At 41.8% G+C, this 20956-nt stretch overlaps 1 long non-coding RNA gene across 1 annotated transcript; it reads right to left on the minus strand.

Moving 5' to 3' along the window:
• Nucleotides 1-8723: 8723 nt before the first annotated feature.
• Nucleotides 8724-15624, minus strand: LOC135365483 (uncharacterized). Its single transcript, XR_010413417.1, has 4 exons — nt 14266-15624; nt 13973-14149; nt 12382-12552; nt 8724-9120 (listed from the first exon to the last, which is right to left on the minus strand). It is a non-coding gene; the product is annotated as an uncharacterized LOC135365483 (long non-coding RNA).
• Between the last annotated feature and the right edge of the window lie 5332 nt (nt 15625-20956).

Here is a 20956-nt window from a genome sequence, read left to right on the forward strand (position 1 = left end):
CTGGGGCCCCTCTATTTTATACGCACCCCAGATGATTCTGATGATGAGCCTGGTGTAGGAAACACCCATCTTGTCAGAAAGCAGTTTCTCGAGGCAAAAAGAAGCCAGAAAAGCAAAGGCGTCAGCTGGCAGAACACAATTGGCAGAAGGCGTCCAGATCTGCACATGGTCCTGCCCTGGAAGATCTTAGAAAGCTGGAGCGAAGGCAGGAAGACATTGAAGGGATAGATCCAGGATTTGGTGAGGATTAAAGCTGCAGGTTATTGCAAAGCCAGCAGATCCAATTACTTGTCTCAGAACTGTCTCTTACCGTGGGACCTCGGGAAAGTCTCTTGCCTCATGTTCCTCGCCTGGATGATGAAGATTAAAAAAACAAAAACAAAAACAAAAAAAAACCAACCTCCTAGGATTGTGGCAAGGGTTAAAAGAAATTATCCAGGTAAGGCATTTGGCCCCAAAGCAGCCCCAACCTAAGTAGAGAAGCCAAAGAGAGGCTGGGGAATGACTTTGAAGAATGATTTTGACTGTCTTTGACCTGTCTCAGCAAAATTATTATTATATTTTTTGAAACTGTAACTTGTCCATTGTCCTATTCTTTTAGGGGTGGACAGTCTATTCATAATCAGTCTGGAACCCTATGCCATTTCATTCAATAGTTGAACGCTGTCTCCAAGCCTGGAAATGATTCTTCAGGGCAATCGAGTTAGAGCATCTTGGTGAAGGAGGTTAAACAATGCTGTGTTTTGAAAGTAGTTTCCGCAAGGTTCTCCCGGTGAAGATGAAGGTTCTGGAAAGGGAGTTTTACAACGCCCACCTCCGCTGAACAAGCAAAGTAGCTAGGCTGGGAGGTGGGGGCTGCGTATGCTGAGATCTTTGATATATTTCTCACCACAAAGCATTCTTTTATTTAACATCTTTCAGAGATGAAAATGTAATTGTTAGCTAGGCTTACAAATTGGAGGTCCTATTCTAAAGCCTGCAGACTAACTCACTGGAAGCATACGGGCTGGTAATGAGATTAGAGACTCAGCTCTCAGATCCCACAGACTAAAATACATATTCAGGAAGCCGGAGATGGGGTCCCGGAGTGGACCAAAAATATGTTATGCAAATACAATGTGTCTGTATTAGTTTGGGAAGTAATGAAAAAATAGAAAGTTATCTTGAGACCTTTCTTTTCCTCAAAGAAAAGCTGTGGCAGGTTCAGAATTGCTCCCTCCCCAGAAAGGGGAACCCTCCTACACTGTTGGTGGGAATGCAAGCTGGTGCAGCCACTCTGGAAAACTGTATGGAGGTTCCTCAAAAAGTTGAAAATAGAGCTACCATATGATCCAGCAATTGCACTACTAGGTATTTACCCCAAAGATACAAAAGTAGGGATCCGAAGGGGTACGTGCACCCCGATGTTTATAGCAGCAATGTCCACAATAGCCAAACTGTGGAAAGAGCCAAGATGTCCATCGACAGATGAATGGATAAAGAAGTGGTATATATATACAATGGAATATTATGCAGCCATCAAAAGGAATGAGATCTTGCCATTTGCAACGATGTGGATGGAACTGGAGGGTATTATGTTGAGTGAAATAAGTCAAACAGAGAAAGACATGTATCATATGATCTCACTGATATGAGGAATTCTTAATCGCAGGAAACAAACTGAGGGTTGTTGGAGTGGGTGGTGGGGTGGGAGGGATGGGGTGACTGGGTGATAGACACTGGGGAGGGTATGTGCTCTGGTAAGCGCTGTGAATTGTGCAAGACTGTTGAATCTCAGATCTGTACCTCTGAAACAAATAATGCAATATATGTTAAGAAAAAAAAAGAAGAAGAAGAAGGTAGCGGGAGGGGAAGAATGAAACGAGGGAAATCGGAGGGGTAGACAAACCATGAGAGACGATGGACTCTGAAAAACAAACAGGGTTGTAGAGGGGAGGGGGGTGGGAGGATGGGTTAGCCTGGTGGTGGGTATTGAGGAGGGCACATTCTGCATGGAGCACTGGGTGTTATGCACAAACAATGAATCACGGAACACTTCATCTAAAACTAATGATGTAATGTATGGGGATTAACATAAGAATAAAAAAAAAAAGAATTGCTCCCTCCCCGCCCCCCCCCCTCCCCACCAAGAGGAAGTTTCATCTCTGGGCCCTGGCTGGCTCTGCAGAGCATGGATGGGTAGCTCTGGGAAGGCACATGCAGATGAAGCCCCACCTGACTGCTGACAGGCACAGGACCTGAAGCTGTAAAGTGAAAAACTGAGGTTTGCAGAAAGGGAAGTGGGTAGGGGGATAGGGTAACTGAATGATGGGCATTAAGGAGGGCACGTCTTTTACACAACTGAATGTCATACACAGCTGATGAATCATTGAACACTACATCAGAAACTAGTGATGTACTATATGTTGGCTAATTGAATTTAAATAAAATAAATAAGTAAATAATAAAAATCTTTAAAAAAGAAGGTGGCTGTGTAGGTATAGAATATTCTGGAAGGAAGCTCAATTCAAGTGATAATGGTTGCTTAAGGTGGGAGAAATTTGGGGATGGGGAGGGGGGGTCAGGGAAGAGAGAGGGAATTACTTTCCATGTGTTCCCTTTTTCACTGCTTAATTTTCTTACCATTGCATGTATTAACTTTGTTTTACACTTTTTGCATCAACTTTTTAAAAATAATTTTTAGAAAGAATTATTTAAGATGATGAAGGATTATCCTTTGCTTGACAGGAAATCAAGCAAAGGATATCATATGGTTCCTGACAATAAAACCTAGACAGTGTCTGACTTTGGTAGTTCTTAAAAATGATTATTAGTTGAGAGGTGCCTGGGTGGCTCAATTGGTTAAGCAGCTGCCTTTGGCTCGGGTTATGATCTCAGGGTCCTGGGATCGAGCCCCGCCACCAGCAGCAGGCTCCCTCCTCAGCAGGGATTCTGCTTCTTCCTCTCCCTCTGCCCTTCCCTCCCACTGCTTGTGCTTTCTCTCTCTGAAATAAATAAATAAAATCTTTTTTAAAAAAAAGCAGGGTAAAGAATGAAGTGATTATTTTCATCTTTATCCCTTGCAGCTGGGCATGGCTACTCTCGATCCATTGTTAGAATTCATTGTGTGTTCATATCTCTCCCTTCCTTTCAGACACAACGCTCTTAACTGCTACAAATTATTAGCATATTTCATCAAAAGTTCTTACAGCAGAAGTATGCCACATGGTGATAATTCTTTTCATCAGAAGAATGAAATGGGAAGTTTGGGACATTGCTATTCATTAAGTTACATATCCATAGCTTCTCTCGTTGATGAGCTTTTCTCCTAGTCCATAGGCTAAGGAAATTCAGGACAAGAAATATGTATGTGAATGTGATAAAGAGAAAATGAGAACATCAGAAACTAGTGATGTACTATATGTTGGCTAATTGAATTTAAATAAAATAAAGAAATAAATTTTTTGTTTATTTAAATAATAAATTTAATTTTATTTATTTAATTTATTTTTTTTTAAAGATTTTATTTATTTATTTGAGACAGAGAGAATGAGACACAGCATGAGAGGGAGGAGGGTCAGAGGGAGAAGCAGACTCCCCGCCGAGCAGGGAGCCCGATGCGGGACTCGATCCCGGGACTCCAGGATCATGACCTGAGCCGAAGGCAGTCGCTCAACCAACTGAGCCACCCAGGCGCCCTATTTAATTTATTATTAAAAATAAATTTTATTTATTTAAATAAAAAATTTAATTTGTCAATTAAATTGACAAATCTAATGTGCTGTTTTAAATTTACTAGAGAGGTCTAACCCAGGGGCCTCCTCTCAAAATGTAAACTCAATCTGTACGTGAGCTCATTACCACAGATCATGTGTACCTTAAAATAAGTGAGAAAATTGGTGCAGAAGTAAACGGTCTGATGACTGGGGGAGTGTAGAAAAAAAAAATCCCAATACTTATTTTCCAGGTAGCAGTCTATAGAAGGTAGAGAGAGCAGAGCTACCTACCTACTAAATTCAAAATACCATCCTAAAGAGCTCACATGGATTAGAGTCAGGGAGGAGGCAGGTATTGCTCACGTTATGGCACAGATTTCTTCTTCCTGAAAATTAAACAGTGGTGGAATTAAAAATTGATATATGAACTTAACAGAGGTACCAGATGACCAGCTTCTAGAAAATCAACTTTCTTTTCTCTCAGTCCCCAAGAGCGTAGTAATTCATGATCTCTTAGGCTAACAAATGTCAATTGAAAAAGTATAAATGAAAACCCTGACCACTTGGTGACTCCTCAGGGCCCAGAGGAATTGTTGATCTTTCATAAAGAAGCAGCCAAAAATACAGAAGAGTTCCACACACACATATTGGTGCTCTTCTCACTTGCTTTTCCACCTGGCAATAAAAAATCTGTGGAATGAAGGAATGAATGAGTGGTAAAAGGATGGGAATGTGGGCCAAGAGGGACTTTCACAGGGAGAGGAGAGGGTTGGGTGAATATATTTTAAGAAATTAAATTGGAAGAGTGAAAGGAGTTTATACATGCAAAAAAAAAAAAAATAAGTGGTTAATTGGGTAAATAGTCATAGGTTTTGAACCTGGATTTATAACCAGCAAACTGAAAAACAAACAAGCAAACAAAAAAACCTCCTCTTAAGGTCACCAATAAAGTGAGAGAGACACTTAGAAGTTTCATTTCCTTAGGAAGTGTGCTCCTTCATACCACATCCACATAGAAACTTATTCTTAAGGATTTTCCACCATTTTGTTGTTACACTGAAGAACCCAGGAGACCACCACATACTGGATCAGGAGGACCCTCCCTCTTTTCCCTCTCTCCTGCTCACTACCCCCACTAAAAGAATTAGGTATTAATCCTTTCTTTGATATAAGGGTTCCGGGAAGTGCCTCCCGTCTTGGAATCAGTTCAGAGGAGAAGTCCAGCTATTAAGGAATAAACCTTGCAGGCAGGAGGTGTTTGAGCTTGCAAGAAGACAGGGCAAGCTTCCTATACAATAGAATATCTAATTTTGGATAATTTGGAATATGCATAAATATTTTTACCCATCTTATTAAAATGCTTTTAGTTCTATATTTGTATGTGACAGTTAAATGGTGTAAAAAGTGGCCTGAATAATACACTTAGTCCTATTTGCCTTCCTGAAGCTTCTCACTGGAACAGGGTATTACCAGATTCAGAGTCATTTTTCCCTGGACAATCACCCTTATACCTCATGAAGCGAAATGAACGGCCAGAGCAATAGGGAAGTGAAATAATTCGGATATGCTCCGCTTCTACCTAATATTCTTAGCTATTAATATCATTCTTTTATTCGTGGTGTTGGAAGCCACGAATAGTTATAATAAATAATGGAACAATATGTGTGTGGCTGCATTCAAGGAATAATCACATTGCTTCAACATGGGACTCAAATTCATTGGAATTAATTTGAAAACACTCTCCTCAACTCCATTTTCCCTCAGTTCGAAAAACACTGATGACATGTCAAAACCCGTTTCCTGGAAGTGACCAAAAGCAGCCAAATTAATCACCAAGAGCTATTACCATTGAATATAAAATTATAGAAAGGCCTCTGAAGACTAGACCGTGCTTACATTTCAGGAGGGTGTGGTTATGGGTGTGAAATGTGTGGTTAACCTGTAACCCTTGGTTGTTTGCCCCAAGCATGCCCACGCAGCAACCCCCGGGGGGCCAGCTGGTGCACCAGCAAACCAGGAAAACAATCTCACTTACTATTACACTGTTATCTGCTGACACTGAACTTGGAGATTTAGGAGTATAATCAGAATCAAAGGAGATGCCAGTCTGCTGAACTTGAAAATAGGTTATTAACAAAAAGCAAAACCTACCAGAGTAGTCTGCAATTGCTTAGCTTCTAAACTACAGCTGTAGCCCAAAATTGGTCTTCAGAGCTAGCCTTGGTTCTTTGGAATGTATGTAATTTGGGGGGCTGGTGGTGGATAGTCCCTCCAGCATATACTTCCCACACATACATGCTCTTCTTGCTTGGAAGTTTAATATAAGTGTTATAACAACTTCACAAAAATTTAAGTAAGGAGGAAGCAAACATTCCAGAAGCTATTCTTAGCTCCTTTTCAATCATTGGCCTGAATTGGAGGGTTTTTGGAAAGCAGTGCTCTGCCCATCTCTTTAAAAATTTATTTACTTGTTTTTTCAGTCTTATGACTTCTGCTCTGGGCGAACTGAAGCCAGGTCATTTTGAATGTTTGAGTTAAAGAGCCCTTGGGAAAAGAATCTTCCATTATTTTCCTGTCTGGGTAAGTGCCAGAACAATCCATTGTAAAACTAATACAAATGTACTTACTTCTATAAAAGTCAACTCCTTGAACCAAGACACCGGCATGTGCTGTGTTGCTCTGAGCTTTTTTCTGATTTCAGTTCACTGAGCCCTTTATGCCTGGGCAGAATTTAAGCCCCATTGGTGAGGTCTTCACAGTCATGGGATAACGTATAGGAGAAATTTGACAATTAGCTGAAATACCTGGACTGGTCAGACAATTAAGTAATTTGGACTGCTACTTGAAAGTACATATTCTGGCCAGATGGAGAGAAGGAGAGAAGGGTAAAAGCAGAGGCTTTCATCAGTATGGCCATACCTGTATTGAACAAATCTGGGGATGAAAAGATGAATATGCACAAAAGCCAAAAGGAAAATCAGCATGTGATTATTTGCTTTAGAAAGGAAGGTCACCTGAGACTCTTTAAAGCTCTCTTGATTTGCAGCAAGATGTCTTCAAACATTATCTTGATGTAAATTTTCCCCCATTTCTTAGACTAACCCTCAAGAAGCTAGAACTGTTGTGTCGAGAAGGCAAAGAGAAATAAACAAGGGTTTCCCACCCCAGAATGATGCTCTTGAGATTCCGAAAGGAAGGCCACAGAGGGGCAGGAAATAAGAGATTATGCCCTGGAAGGGAAGGAAAGGAGGAATCTAAGTCGCCTGGGGTGTATGGCAGGGAACATGGCGGCAGGAGTGCTCTTGGCCACGGGTGGGAAAAAAATTGGGAGTGGAGAGGACCACCTGGCAGGCAGCAACAGGCTACTGCCTGGAAGCCAAGTCACACCTGCAGAGTGAGTGGCAAGGAGTTGTTCTACCTGTCCTCATCGGGCCCCCTCATGGACCCCTGCAGGCCCACTGCCAATGGACAGAATGCCCATCTCTCCACACATCTGCTGAGCCTCAGAATTGCTTCATACTTCCTCCCTTGAATGGCATGAGCCATATAATTCCCCCCAACAGAGAGTGGGTCCTTGTTACTCAGCCATGCTCTGGGGACAAATTCAAGGCCCTGTATGTGGGTGAGGTTGAGTAGAAAAATATCACCCCCATTACAAACGCCTGCTCATTCTAATCAAATTTATGGAAACTGAGTCAATCTAATCTTTTCAGAAGATCTCTTCTTCTTGAGTAGGAGCCCTTGCTCACCTCACCTACATGTCTCATGGCTGATGTGTTAGATTGAAAAGGCACTAAATGGACAAGATGTTGGGTAGACAGATGTGAGCACATATTAAATGGAGTAAACTTGACCCAACTCTTTCCCCATAATTTCCTGAATGAGCCTAAAGTGCCCCAATCTCCTTTTCATTCACTCATAGAAGAAAATGTTTACCCAGTACCAATCTAGAGTCTCTCTGTTATGTCATTCAACTAATGCAGGTGCATTCAGGGCAATATTTCTACCCTCAGAAGCATTAATAATTGTACAATCAACATTCACTACAGTGAAATGATCATTAAAGTCCCTTTTAGCTAGCAGGTGAAATGATTCTATTAAAGTCTGTTGAATATCTAACTTGGGGAACTTGGGTATAAAATGCAATATTCTGGACTTAATTTGGGGGGAGGATTCTTGTGTCCTACGGTGATGGTGGTGTAGGACACCCAACAAGCCTGGGTGTGTCAGGACTAAGGAGCCTTGAAATATGGCTGTCCCCACTCTCTTCATCACCTCATGCATAACTGTAAGTTACACACAAGATGCCGGATTGTTTGTGCTTTTTCCTTGACTTTTAACTCAGTGAATAGGAACTACTCTGGGACTAATTTTAATGTGTTTGATAAAAATCCTTGTCCACTGATGCTTATACACAATCTGAGCCTTAATATCACTTTGAGAATATCAGCAGAAATAAATGGTTTCTGAAGGCAAGAAAACAGGACTTTTCCCCTCTCTTCTTGTTAATTTATGACTTACTGATTTGAAATCACATTTAGATTATCTAGGTACTATAAAGGAGTAGAAATGAAAATATATTCTCCCTCTCCAATTTTTTCTTGTGAAAATTTTCAAATATTCAAAAAAGTTGAAAGAATAAAATAGTGTAATAAACACTGCAATCCTTTACTTGGATTCAATAATTATTAACATTTTGCTGTATTCACTTCATCTATCCATCCATTTATGTATTTATTGTGGAGCCAACTGAAAGCTAATTCTTAACATTATGTCACATCATTACTAAGGACTATGGCATGCAGAGCCTAAAAACAAGGATATTTTCATTACAAAATACCATTATTACACTTACGAGAATAAACAAAAATTCTGGAATACCATTTAATATCCTGTGCATAGTCTTTTTCCAATGGTCTAACACTTATTCTTTATGCTCATTATAGAGATTTGTTTTGATGTACCAGAGGTGACCTTATCAACACTCGGTTCACGCTGTTGGCAGAAAGCATGGCTTATGAGACTGTTCTAATACCCAAATTCTCATTTGTGGTAAACATACTCCAAACTCAATTACTTGAAGGTATCTTTTATTTGACAATGAAGTCAGCCTGGTGGGATCACTGATAATCCATGTTGGTTATCTGTCTGTATGTACAGACATGCAGCAATTACTACATGCTGCTTTGAAATTCTCCCAGACCCAAATCACCACGGCCCAGCCCGAGGGTAGACAACCCCGGGGTCTTGACCGTTCTTTTGTTCACACAGTAAAGCAGCTTCTGGGCTATAGGCAATTTTAGCGGCAGATCCTCCTTGCCCTACAGCCATGTAGAGCTGGAATGCTCCGGAGACATCACAGTTATGAGGATTAACCAGATCCAGACAAGAAATCTGTCCTGTTGATTGAGAGCATATCCATGCGCTTTGAAAAAAAAAAGTACCAACTGAGCATCAGATAGTAGGATGGACCTTCTGTCATGTACAAAATGCCTGCACTCTGTCCCTGGCCAGAGTCAGAACCTTAGCCATCCATAGCTCTCAGAAGTTTTACCTGCCAGGGAGGGGACAGATCATGTGGTGTGCTCTGAAGAAAAAGAAAACACCAGAAGGGGCTAGTGATGGGTGGAAGCCTCATGCTTTTTTGGTAGGGTGGCCGGGGCGGGCCCCTCGGATAAGGGGGTAGATTTGGGTAGAGACCAGAGAGAGAGGGAGCCCTCGGGGAGGACATGGGCACCTTCATGCCCAGGCAGCAGTAACTGAAGGACTGCAGTGGTCTGCCTGGCTTCTTGGGGAGCAGACTGAGGGAGGGGGACAATGGCAGGGGATAAGCTGCAGGGCTGGGGTGTAGGGGTCTGGGGGCATAGGGTGATGCAGCATGTCCTGTAGGGGTCTTGGAGGACAGGCTGCATTCTGGAGTTTAACTCCGAGATTGGAAGCCATTTACAATCCACATTTGGTAACCAAATAAGGTTCTGTGGCCTGTGTATCTATGTAACAAATTTCCTTTGCTCCTTTTTCTCTTCTACCATATTTTTTTAGGCTTTCAGTTGTAATTCATGCATTTTTTATTGTATATATAATTTGGCAAGTCATCTTAAATCTTTCATGGACTCAAACAATACATATTTATATCTCTATATTATCTACCTAAACAGTAAAGATTTTAAAATTATATTACCTGTTTGGGGCTAACATTGCTGGTTAATATGAGCAGTGATGTTGGCTCAAAACGGTAAGAACAAAGTTCAGGCACGGAAATTTTATTTCTATTCAGAATACAGAATCCTAGTAGTAACCATGATCCTTTATTTAATCTAGCCATTCAAAGAGGCCTGACATCTGTCCTAATATAATAGATAGACCTCATATAAATATTATGGGCAGTCACTGTATCTCAGGCTACAATGTCCATCCATTAATATTCCCACTTTGATCTTGAAACTTTCCTTATGTTTCCTGTATAGTTTCCACAAACTGGCTTACTAATTCTGCTCAGGGTAGCCTATAGAAAACAGCTTGAGTGGATGTTTCAATGAGCTAATAAATGTGAAAACAGCATTTATCTTCAAACCAGAAAATCATGTTAAATCATCTCATATATTCATGCATTTGTACCATTGGGTAAAACAGAGCGGGTCGGGGGAAGAGGTACAAATATTTTGCCTGTCCACAGGCTATTTGCTGAATCACCTCACACAGGTTATCATCTAAGAATATTTACTGAATGCTAGTAACTAAAAAGTGTGAACTCCATCAGGCTTTACTAATGGGATTATTTAGTGCTGTGACTAACGCTGATAGCTCCCCCCCCTTTTTTTCCCAAGATTTTGTTTATTTATTTGAGAGAGAGAAAGAGAGAGCAGGAGCCTGGGGCGGGGGTGCAGAGGGAGAAGGAGAGGGACAAGCAGACAAGCAGGCTCCCGGCTGAGCACAGAGCCCAACTCAGGACTAAGTCCCAGGACCCTGAGATCATGACCTGAGCCAAAAGCAGATGCTTAACCGAAACACTCAGGTGCCCTAAAAGCTAATAGTCTTTTTTTTTTTTTTTTAAGATTTTTATTTATTTGACAGAGAGAGAAAGAGCACACAAGCAGGGGAAGCGGCAGGCAGAGGGAGAGGGAGAAGCAGGCTCCCCTGCTAAACAGGGAGCCCGATGCGGGGCTCGATCCCAGGACCTGGGGATCACGACCTGAGCTGAAGGCAGCCGCTTAACCGACTGAGCCACCCAGGAGCCCTAAAAGCTGATAGTCTTAAACAGTCTTGGGTTTTCAATGATTTTTCAGAGTGTTCTGCTCAAAAATGGCAACTTTAGGCAAGCACCTTGGCAGTAGCGATGAATGAAGTCTGTTATCTAGGTTCGAAGTAAAGAAATTCCATCCTCAGAAAAGGGATAGCTTGACACAATATTTAGTTTGGCAGTAAAAGCAAAGCTGAGGTCAGCAGTGTAGGGGCTGAAGGCAGGCCACCCCAAAATGTACGATTTTTTTTTAAAGATTTTATTTATTTATTTGACAGAGAGAGATAGCGAGAGCAGGAACACAAGCAGGGGGAGTGGGAGTGGGAGAGGGAGAAGCAGGCTTCCTGCCAAGCAGGGAGCCCGATGTGGGACACTATCCCAGGACCCTGGGATCATGACCTGAGCCGAAGGCAGACGCTTAACAACTGAGCCACCCAGGCGCCCAAAATGTGCGATTTTAAGTAAAAGTTATTTAACAGACAGCCTGTGTGAGGACTTTCAGACCCTCCTCTCTCTCCCTGCAAGCAGGAAATAAATCTCCGATGGGAGAGGTACCCTCCCTATACCAGAAGGTAAAGAGACATCCTTACCTCCGGAGAGAGGGAATTCAGGGCTGAGAAGACTGTATAAAGAACATTTGTTAGGTTTTACTAATTTACTGCCCAGCCCAAATTCTGTTTAGAATGTCTTGCTGATTGTGGGGCGCCTGGGTGGCTCAGTCAGTTAAGCATCTGACTTCAGTTCAGGTCATGATCCCGGGGTCCTGGGATTGAGCTCAGGTTTTTGCTCAGCAGGGAGTCTGCTTCTCCCTCTCCCTCTGCCCCTCCCCCCCACTCATGAGCACTCTCTCTCTCTCTCTCCCTCTCTCAAATAAATAAATCTTAAAAAAAAAATTCTTTCTAATTAAAGCTCCCAAAGTTAAGTTTTCTTTGTCTTGTCAATTCCTCACAGATTTATTGTCTCTTTGTCTAAAAATAGAATTTTATTTTTTTTATTTTTATTTTTTTTTATTTATTTGAGAGAGAGAATGAGATAGAGCATGAGACGGGGGAGGGTCAGAGGGAGAAGCAGACTCCCTGCCGAGCAGGGAGCCCGATGCGGGACTCAATCCCGGGACTCCAGGATCACGACCTGAGCCGAAGGCAGTCGCTTAACCAACTGAGCCACCCAGGCACCCCAAAAATAGAATTTTATTATTGGGCCTCCATGCACATTTAATAAAATGTCGGGGGTTTTTCTTCTGCTAATTTGCTCATGTAATTTTAATTCTTAGTCCAGCTGGAAGACCTCAAAAGAGAGAGGGAGAATTTTTTCCTTCACCACTCTACTAATAAGATTAAGATCCCTTGGGGGTAACAAGGGTGAGAGGGACTGCATGGATAAAAAGACAGATTCAGAAAGATTTGAGGCCTGAGCAAGCCTCCCAGTACTCATCTGCAGTCTGACCTTCCTTCGTAGTCAGGAAACGGATACACTAGGAACACAGCTAGCTGAGTGTCTGCAGTGACAAAGGAGAGGTGACCACGTACACAGTACAAGAAAGAATCTGCTTAGATGAACTTGAACTTTTAAATGACCTTCGATTTACTGAAGTTATGCCTGATTGCTGCATGAAATCTGGAAAACATAAAAGTGCACACAAGAAAATAAAATCCCATTCCTGAGAGATTGTCATCATGAACAATTTGGTCTGTCCCTTTCTAAAATGGTTCAATGCCCGGGGTTTGATGATACATGATGACACTTCCCAAATGTCTAATTGTCAGAAATCAAGGGATGGCATTTTGGTGGGAAGAACGGTGTTGGCTCTCTGGCTCATTCAGTCATTCCACAGGTATTGAGTGAGCATTCCTCAGGTGCCAGGCCCTGTGCTGGGCATTGGGTAGGGAAATATGAACGAGACAGTTATACTTCGTCCCTGTCCCCAGGGAGATTACATTCTCTCCAGGAAAACAGGACTAACATTTAGTTACGATTAGGAATCAAGGCAGGCATTATGAAATTGTACAACGGTGTCTCCTGACATTTCCCAGACTCACTTTGTCTGGTTTATGCTAGAATTAGGCTTGCTACCCAGAGGGGCCTGCGGACGATGAACACTGGCATCTCCTGGGCAGTTGTCAGAGATGCAGACTCTCAGGCCCATCCAGACCTAATGAATCAAGATCTGCTTCTCAACAAGCACTGGTTGAAAGAGTGAGTGGGAATCAGCAGGCCAAGGCAGGTGGTGGAGGGCATGGGGAAGTCCTGTCGGGCCCGTGAGGGGGCACTGGATAGAGGCACCTGGCACTTGGAGATGGTGAAGGCAGGCCAATGTGGATGGACCAAGGCCAGACAGAGGCTGGTGGGATGAGCAAGGGAGACCCTCAGTTTAGGGCTAGCTATGGGTTGGCACCACTTTAGATCCTCTTGGAGCCTGCAGTTTCCTCATCGGCCAAGGGACCATTATCCTCCCCACCCCCTATCGCTGGGGGCTGTTGGGAAGATCAGATCAGTTAATGTACTGCAAATGTTCAGAGCTGTAGGCCCTCCCACTGCTCTTCTTTAGAAGAAAAACAGAGAAGAGCTATGGTCTGCAGGATGCTCCCCGAATTTCCTTACCGTGTCTGGAACTGGGGAGGTGAAACTGAAAAGTAAATCCTGGTGCTGATGTGAACAGTTTATCAAAGGCATCCCAAGCAGCAGTGACGAAAAAAGACTCTTTAGCTGTGATTTTGCATACTGGTGGATGTAGAGTGTTAGGAGGGGGGGTTAGACATGGTGGAACCTGTGGGGTTAGGGCTGCCCTGGGGCCAGGACTGCCTCCCCCATCCCCATCTCACTTTCTGGCATAAGCCCCCAGCTTCCTATGGTGTTGTTAGATGCAGAAGGAGTGTGACACAGAGGGCCACCCAGAGAAGTGGCTACCAACCTCTGCACAGTTTTTCTGTTAACGGTGAGGTCTAGAAAGGATAGAACTTAAAACAAAGCAAAACAAAACAACAACAACAACAACAAGCCAAAACAAAGCAAATGCAGAAGAGAAACAGAGAGGTACCTGGGTGACTCAGTCGGTTAAGCGTCTGCCTTCGGCTCAGGTCATGATCCCAGGGTTCCGGGATTGAGTCCGGAGTCAGGCTCCCTACTCAGCTGGGAGGAGCTTCTCCCTCTCCTTCTGCCCCTCCCTCCTGCTTGTGTGCGCTCTCTCTCTCTCTCTCTCTCAAATAAATAAAATCTTAAGAAAAAAAAAAAAGAGAAACAGAGAAACAAACATCACTTCAAAAGTAAAGGCCTTGAATTTTATTGACTCTTATCAATCAGATGGACGTATCAGGTTTCCCAGGCTCTCACCTACACCACGGCTCTCCCTCTCTTGTACCCGTGTAACTCTGCACCAGGCTGGGAAGATGCGCAGGTGAACCCAAGAGCTCCTCTTCGTTCTCCGTTTCACATTCTATCACGTCAGCACAGGCCCTGAGCGGGCTACTCAGCTTCATTTACAGCCTGAAACCACTCCTCCTCCTCTGTGTCTGGTCCTCACGTTTATAACCCACAGGCCCGCAAAGGTGTCCACGACACACTTTCTGCCATCTACCACGTTATTTGTCCTTGTGGCAGACATGGGCTTTCCAAAGTTCTTGTTTACAATTCCTAATTCACAGAAAAGAAAGTCCAGGACAAGAAAGTTCAAGTGAGCAGTTTGAGATTCAACAGCTGGAGTCCGTCAGGGGCTGGGCAGGACCAGGAGTCAGAAGTTTTGGTACTTGTTTCCGAGATTTTTTTCATCATCATCATTAGATAATATTTAAGTAACAGAGAAATACTAAGAAGGAAATCTCGGGGCGCCTGGGTGGCTCAGTCGGTTAAGCATCTACGTTTGGCTCAGGTCATGATCTCAGGGTCCTGGCATAGAGTCCTGGGTTGGGCTCCCTGCTCAGTGGGGAATCTGCTTCCCCCTCTCCCTTTGCCCCCCGCCCCCCACCTCACTCGTGCTCTCTCTCACTCTCAAATAAATAAATAAAAAAAAAAATCTTTTTTTTTTTTTAAAGAAGGAAATCTTATTAGCGATTATTCCCACCACCCAGAAGTGAGCACTCGGGAGCACTCTGGCTATGGACTTCCAGCCTCCCACAGCACCCATGTCCTTTTTAAAAATTACACAGTGTGCACATTCATGTAATTCAGAAATGTATATAAGAACATTATAGATAAATGTTCTTGACACCCTCGCATCTGGACTCATTCATCACCCCAAAGGTTACCTTTATGAATTTGGCAGATATCTTTCCAAATTTAGTACTGTTTTGTTACATATATATCTTTATTCCTATGCTATACCCATTAGTCATCTTGTTTCTGAGATCTATCCATACTTTTATAACTGATCCATTTTTCACAGCTATATAGTATTCTGTTGTGTCACTAATTTATTCACCCCACTTTTTTTTTTTTTTTTTTTTTTTTTTTTTTTTTTTTTTTTTTTTTTTTAATTTTTTTATTCTTATGTTAATCCCCTTACATTACAACATTAGTTTTAGATGAAGTGTTCCATGATTCATTGTTTGTGCATAACACCCAGTGCTCCATGCAGAATGTGCCCTCCTACATACCCACCACCAGGCTAACCCATCCTCCCACCCCCCTCCCCTCTAGAACCCTGTTTGTTTTTCAGAGTCCATCGTCTCTCATGGTTCGTCTACCCCTCCGATTTCCCCCGCTTCATTCTTCCCCTCCCGCTACCTTCTTCTTCTTCTTCTTTTTTTTTTTCTTAACATATATTGCATTATTTGTTTCAGAGGTACAGATCTGAGATTCAACAGTCTTGCACAATTCACAGCGCTTACCAGAGCACATACACTCCCCAGTGTCTATCACCCAGTCCCCCCATCCCTCCCACCCCACCCCCCACTCCAACAACACTCAGTTTGTTTCCTGCGATTAAGAATTCCTCATATCAGTGAGATCATATGATACATGTCTTTCTCTGTTTGACTTATTTCACTCAACATAATACCCTCCAGTTCCATCCACGTCGTTGCAAATGGCAAGATCTCATTCCTTTTGATGGCTGCATAATATTCCATTGAATATATATACCACATCTTCTTTATCCATTCATCTGTCGATGGACATCTTGGCTCTTTCCACAGTTTGGCTATTGTGGACATTGCTGCTATAAACATCGGGGTGCACGTAGCCCTTCGGATCCCTACTTTTGTATCTTTGGGGTAAATACCCAGTAGTGCAATTGCTGGATCATATGGTAGCTCTATTTTCAACTTTTTGAGGAACCTCCATACAGTTTTCCAGAGTGGCTGCACCAGCTTGCATTCCCACCAACAGTGGAGGAGGGTTCCCCTTTCTCCGCATCCCCGCCAACATCTGTCGTTTCCTGACCTGTTAATTTTAGCCATTCTGACTGGTGTGAGGTGATATCTCATTGAGGTTTTGATTTGGATTTCCCTGATGCCGAGCGATATTGAGCACTTTTTCATGTGTCTGTTGGCCATTTGGATGTCTTCTTTGGAAAAATGTCTGTTCATGTCTTCTGCCCATTTCTTAATTGGATTCTTTGTTCTTTGGGTGTTGAGTTTGATGAGTTCTTTATAGATTTTGGATACTAGCCCTTTATCTGATATGTCATTTGCAAATATCTTCTCCCATTCTGTCGGTTGTCTTTTGGTTTTGTTAACTGTTTCCTTTGCTTTGCAAAAGCTTCTTATCTTGATGAAGTCCCAATAGTTCATTTTTGCCCTTGCTTCCCTTGCCTTTGGCGATGTTTCTAGGAAGAAGTTGCTTCGGCTGAGGTCAAAGAGGTTGTTGCCTGTGTTCTCCTTTAGGATTTTGATGGACTCCTGTCTCACATTGAGGTCTTTCAACCATTTGGAGTCTATTTTTGTGTGTGGTGTAAGGAAGTGGTCCAGTTTCATTCTTCTGCATGTGTCTATCCAATTTTCCCAACACCATTTGTTGAAGAGACTGTCTTTGTTCCATTGGACATTCTTTCCTGCTTTGTCGAAGATTAGTTGACCATAGAGTTGAGGGTCCATTTCTGGGCTCTCTATTCTGTTCCATTGATCGATGTGTCTGTTTTTGTGCCAGTACCATGCTGTCTTGATGATGACAGCTTTGTAATAGAGCTTGAAGTCCGGAATTGTGATGCCACCAGCTTTGCTTTTCTTTTTCAATATTCCTCTGGCTATGCGGGGTCTTTTCTGGTTCCATACAAATTTTAGGATTATTTGTTCCATTTCTTTGAAAAAAGTGGGTGGTATTTTGATGGGGATTGCATTGAATGTGTAGATTGCTCTAGGTAGCATTGACATCTTCACAATATTTGTTCTTCCAATCCATGAGCATGGAACGTTTTTCCATTTCTTTGTGTCTTCCTCAATTTCTTTCATGAGTATTTTATAGTTTTCTGAGTACAGATCCTTTGTCTCTTTGGTTAGATTTATTCCTAGGTATCTTATGGTTTTGGGTGCAATTGTAAATGGGATCGACTCCTTAATTTCTCTTTCTTCTGTCTTGTTGTTGGTGTATAGGAATGCCACTGACTTCTGTGCATTGATTTTATATCCTGCCACTTTACTGAATTCCTGTATGAGTTCTAGCAGTTTTGGGGTGGAGTCTTTTGGGTTTTCCACATAAAGTATCATATCATCTGCAAAGAGTGAGAGTTTGACTTCTTCTTTGCCAATTTGGATGCCTTTGATTTCTTTTTGTTGTCTGATTGCTGTGGCTAGGACTTCCAATACTATGTTGAATAGCAGTGGTGATAGTGGACATCCCTGCCGCGTTCCTGACCTTAGGGGGAAAGCTCTCAGTTTTTCCCCATTGAGAATAATATTTGCTGTAGGTTTTTCATAGATGGCTTTTATGATATTGAGGTATGTACCCTCTATCCCTATACTCTGAAGAGTTTTGATCAAGAAAGGATGCTGTACTTTGTCAAAAGCTTTTTCGGCATCTATCGAGAGGATCATATGATTCTTGTTCTTTCCTTTGTTAATGTACTGTATCACATTGATTGATTTGCGGATGTTAAACCAACCTTGCAGCCCAGGGATAAATCCCACTTGGTCATGGTGAATAATCCTTTTAATGTACTGTTGGATTCTATTGGCTAGTATTTTGGTGAGAATTTTTGCATCCATGTTCATCAGGGATATTGGTCTGTAATTCTCCTTTTTGATGGGGTCTTTGTCTGGTTTGGGGATCAAGGTAATGCTGGCCTCATAAAATGAGTTTGGAAGTTTTCCTTCCGTTTCAATTTTTTGGAACAGTTTCAGAAGAATAGGTATTAATTCTTCTTGAAATGTTTGGTAGAATTCCCCTGGGAAGCCATCTGGCCCTGGGCTTTTGTTTTTTGGGAGATTTTTGATGACTGCTTCAATTTCCTTAGTGGTTATAGGTCTGTTCAGGTTTTCTATTTCATCCTGGTTCAGTTTTGGTAGTTGATACATCTCTAGGAATGCATCCATCTCTTCCAGGTTATCTAATTTGCTGGCATAGAGTTGCTCATAATATGTTCTTATAATTGTTTGTATTTCTTTGGTGTTGGTTGTGATCTCTCCTCTTTCATTCATGATTTTGTTGATTTGGGTCATTTCTCTTCTCTTTTTGATAAGTCTGGCCAGGGGTTTATCAATCTTGTTAATTCTTTCAAAGAACCAGCTCCTAGTTTCGTTGATCTGTTCTACTGTTCTTTTAGTTTCTATTTCATTGATTTCTGCTCTGATCTTTATGATTTCTCTTCTCCTGCTGGGTTTAGGCTTTATTTGCTGTTCTTTCTCCAGCTCCTTTAGGTGTAGGGTTAGGTTGTGTACTTGAGACCTTTCTTGTTTCTTGAGAAAGGCTTGTATTGCTATATACTTTCCTCTTAGGACTGCCTTTGCTGCATCCCAAAGATTTTGAACAGTTGTGTTTTCATTTTCATTAGTTTCCATGTATTTTTTTAATTCTTCTTTAATTTCCTGGTTGACCCATTCATTCTTCAGTAGGATGCTCTTTAGCCTCCATGTATTTGAGTTCTTTCCGACTTTCCTCTTGGGATTGAGTTCTAGTTTCAAAGCATTGTGGTCTGAAAATAGGCAGGGAATGATCCCAATCTTTTGGTACCGGTTGAGACCTGATTTATGACCTAGGATGTGGTCGATTCTGGAGAATGTTCCATGGGCAGTAGAGAAGAATGTGTATTCCGTTGCTTTGGGGTGGAATGTTCTGAATATGTCTGTGAAGTCCATTTGGTCCAGTGTGTCATTTAAAGTCTTTATTTCCTTGTTGATCTTTTGCTTAGATGATCTGTCCATTTCAGTGAGGGGGATGTTAAAGTCCCCCACTATTATTGTATTGTTGTTGATGTGTTTCTTTGCTTTTGTTATTAATTGCCTTATATAATTGGCTGCTCCCATGTTAGGGGCATAGATATTTACAATTGTTAGATCTTCTTGTTGGATAGATCCTTTAAGTATGATATAGTGTCCTTCCTCATCTCTTATTACAGTCTTTGGTTTAAAATCTAATTTGTCTGATATAAGGATTGCCACCCCAGCTTTCTTTTGGTGTCCATTAGCATGGTAAATGGTTTTCCACCCCCTCACTTTCAATCTGGGGGTGTCTTTGGGTCTAAAATGAGTCTCTTGCAGACAGCATATCGATGGATCTTGTTTTTTAATCCAGTCTGTTAGCCTGTGTCTTTTGATTGGGGCATTTAGCCCATTTACATTCAAGGTAACTATTGAAAGATAGGAATTTAGTGCCATTATATTGCCTGTAAGGTGACTGTTACCATATATTGTCTGTGTTCCTTTCTGGTCTATGTTGCTTTTAGGGTCTCTCTTTGCTTAGAGGACCCCTTTCAAGATTTCCTGTAGGGCTGGTTTTGTGTTTGCAAATTCCTTTAGTTTTTTTTTGTCCTGGAAACTTTTTATCTCTCCTTCAATTTTCAATGACAGCCTAGCTGGATAGAGTATTCTTGGCTGCATATTTTTCTCATTTAGTGCTCTGAATATATCCTGCCAGTCCTTTCTGGCCTGCCAGGTCTCTGTGGATAGGTCTGTTGCCAATCTAATGTTTCTACCATTGTAGGTTACATATCTCTTCTCCCGAGCTGCTTTCAGGATTTTCTCTTTGTCTGTGAGACTTGTAAGTTTTACTATTAGATGTCGGGGAGTTGACCTATTTTTATTGATTTTGAGAGGGGTTCTCTGTGCTTCCTGGATTTTCATGCCTGTTTCTTTCCCCAAATTAGGGAAGTTCTCTGCTATAATTTGCTCCATTATACCTTCTGCCCCCCTCTCTCTTTCTTCTTCTTCTGGGATCCCAATTATTCTAATGTTGTTTCGTCTTATGGTATCACTTATCTCTCGAATTCTGCCCTCATGATCCAGTAGTTGTTTATCTCTCTTTTTCTCAGCTTCTTTATTTTCCAGCATTTCATCTTCTATATTACTGATTCTCTCTTCTGCCTCATTTATTCTAGCAGTTAGTGCCCCCATTTTTGATTGCACCTCATTAATAGCCTTTTTGATTTCTACTTGGTTGGATTTTAGCTCTTTTACTTCTCCAGAAAGAGTTTCTCTAATAACTTCCATATTTTTTTCAAGCCCAGCTAGTATCTTTAAAGTGATGATTCTGAACTCTAGATCTGACATCGTACTAATGTCCGTATTGAGTAGGTCCCTGGCAGTCGGTACTGCCTCTTGTTCTTTTTGTTGAGGTGATTTTTTCCGTCTCGTCATTTTGTGCAGAGGAGAATAGATTAATGAGAGAACAAAATGCTAGCAGAGTAACCACGTCCCCAGCAAATATACTCTAAACAAATCAGAAAAGACCTGAAGCAGTGGGATAAGAAGGGGAAAGAGAGAAAAAAAAAAAAAGAAAAAAAAAAGAAAAAGATAAAGATAAAAACAACAACAAACAAAACAAAAGAACAACAACAAAAGAAAAACCAGAATGTGATCAAATATGATCTATATGGTATATAGATCAGTGCCACACACTAGATTTGGGGTGTGTTTTGGTCTTTTAGAAGAAAGTG

Source organism: Mirounga angustirostris, unplaced genomic scaffold (genome assembly GCF_029215605.1).
Source record: "Mirounga angustirostris isolate CCGP_5_RB_7025 unplaced genomic scaffold, mMirAng1.0.hap1 SCAF_8, whole genome shotgun sequence".
NCBI lineage: Eukaryota > Metazoa > Chordata > Mammalia > Carnivora > Phocidae > Mirounga > Mirounga angustirostris.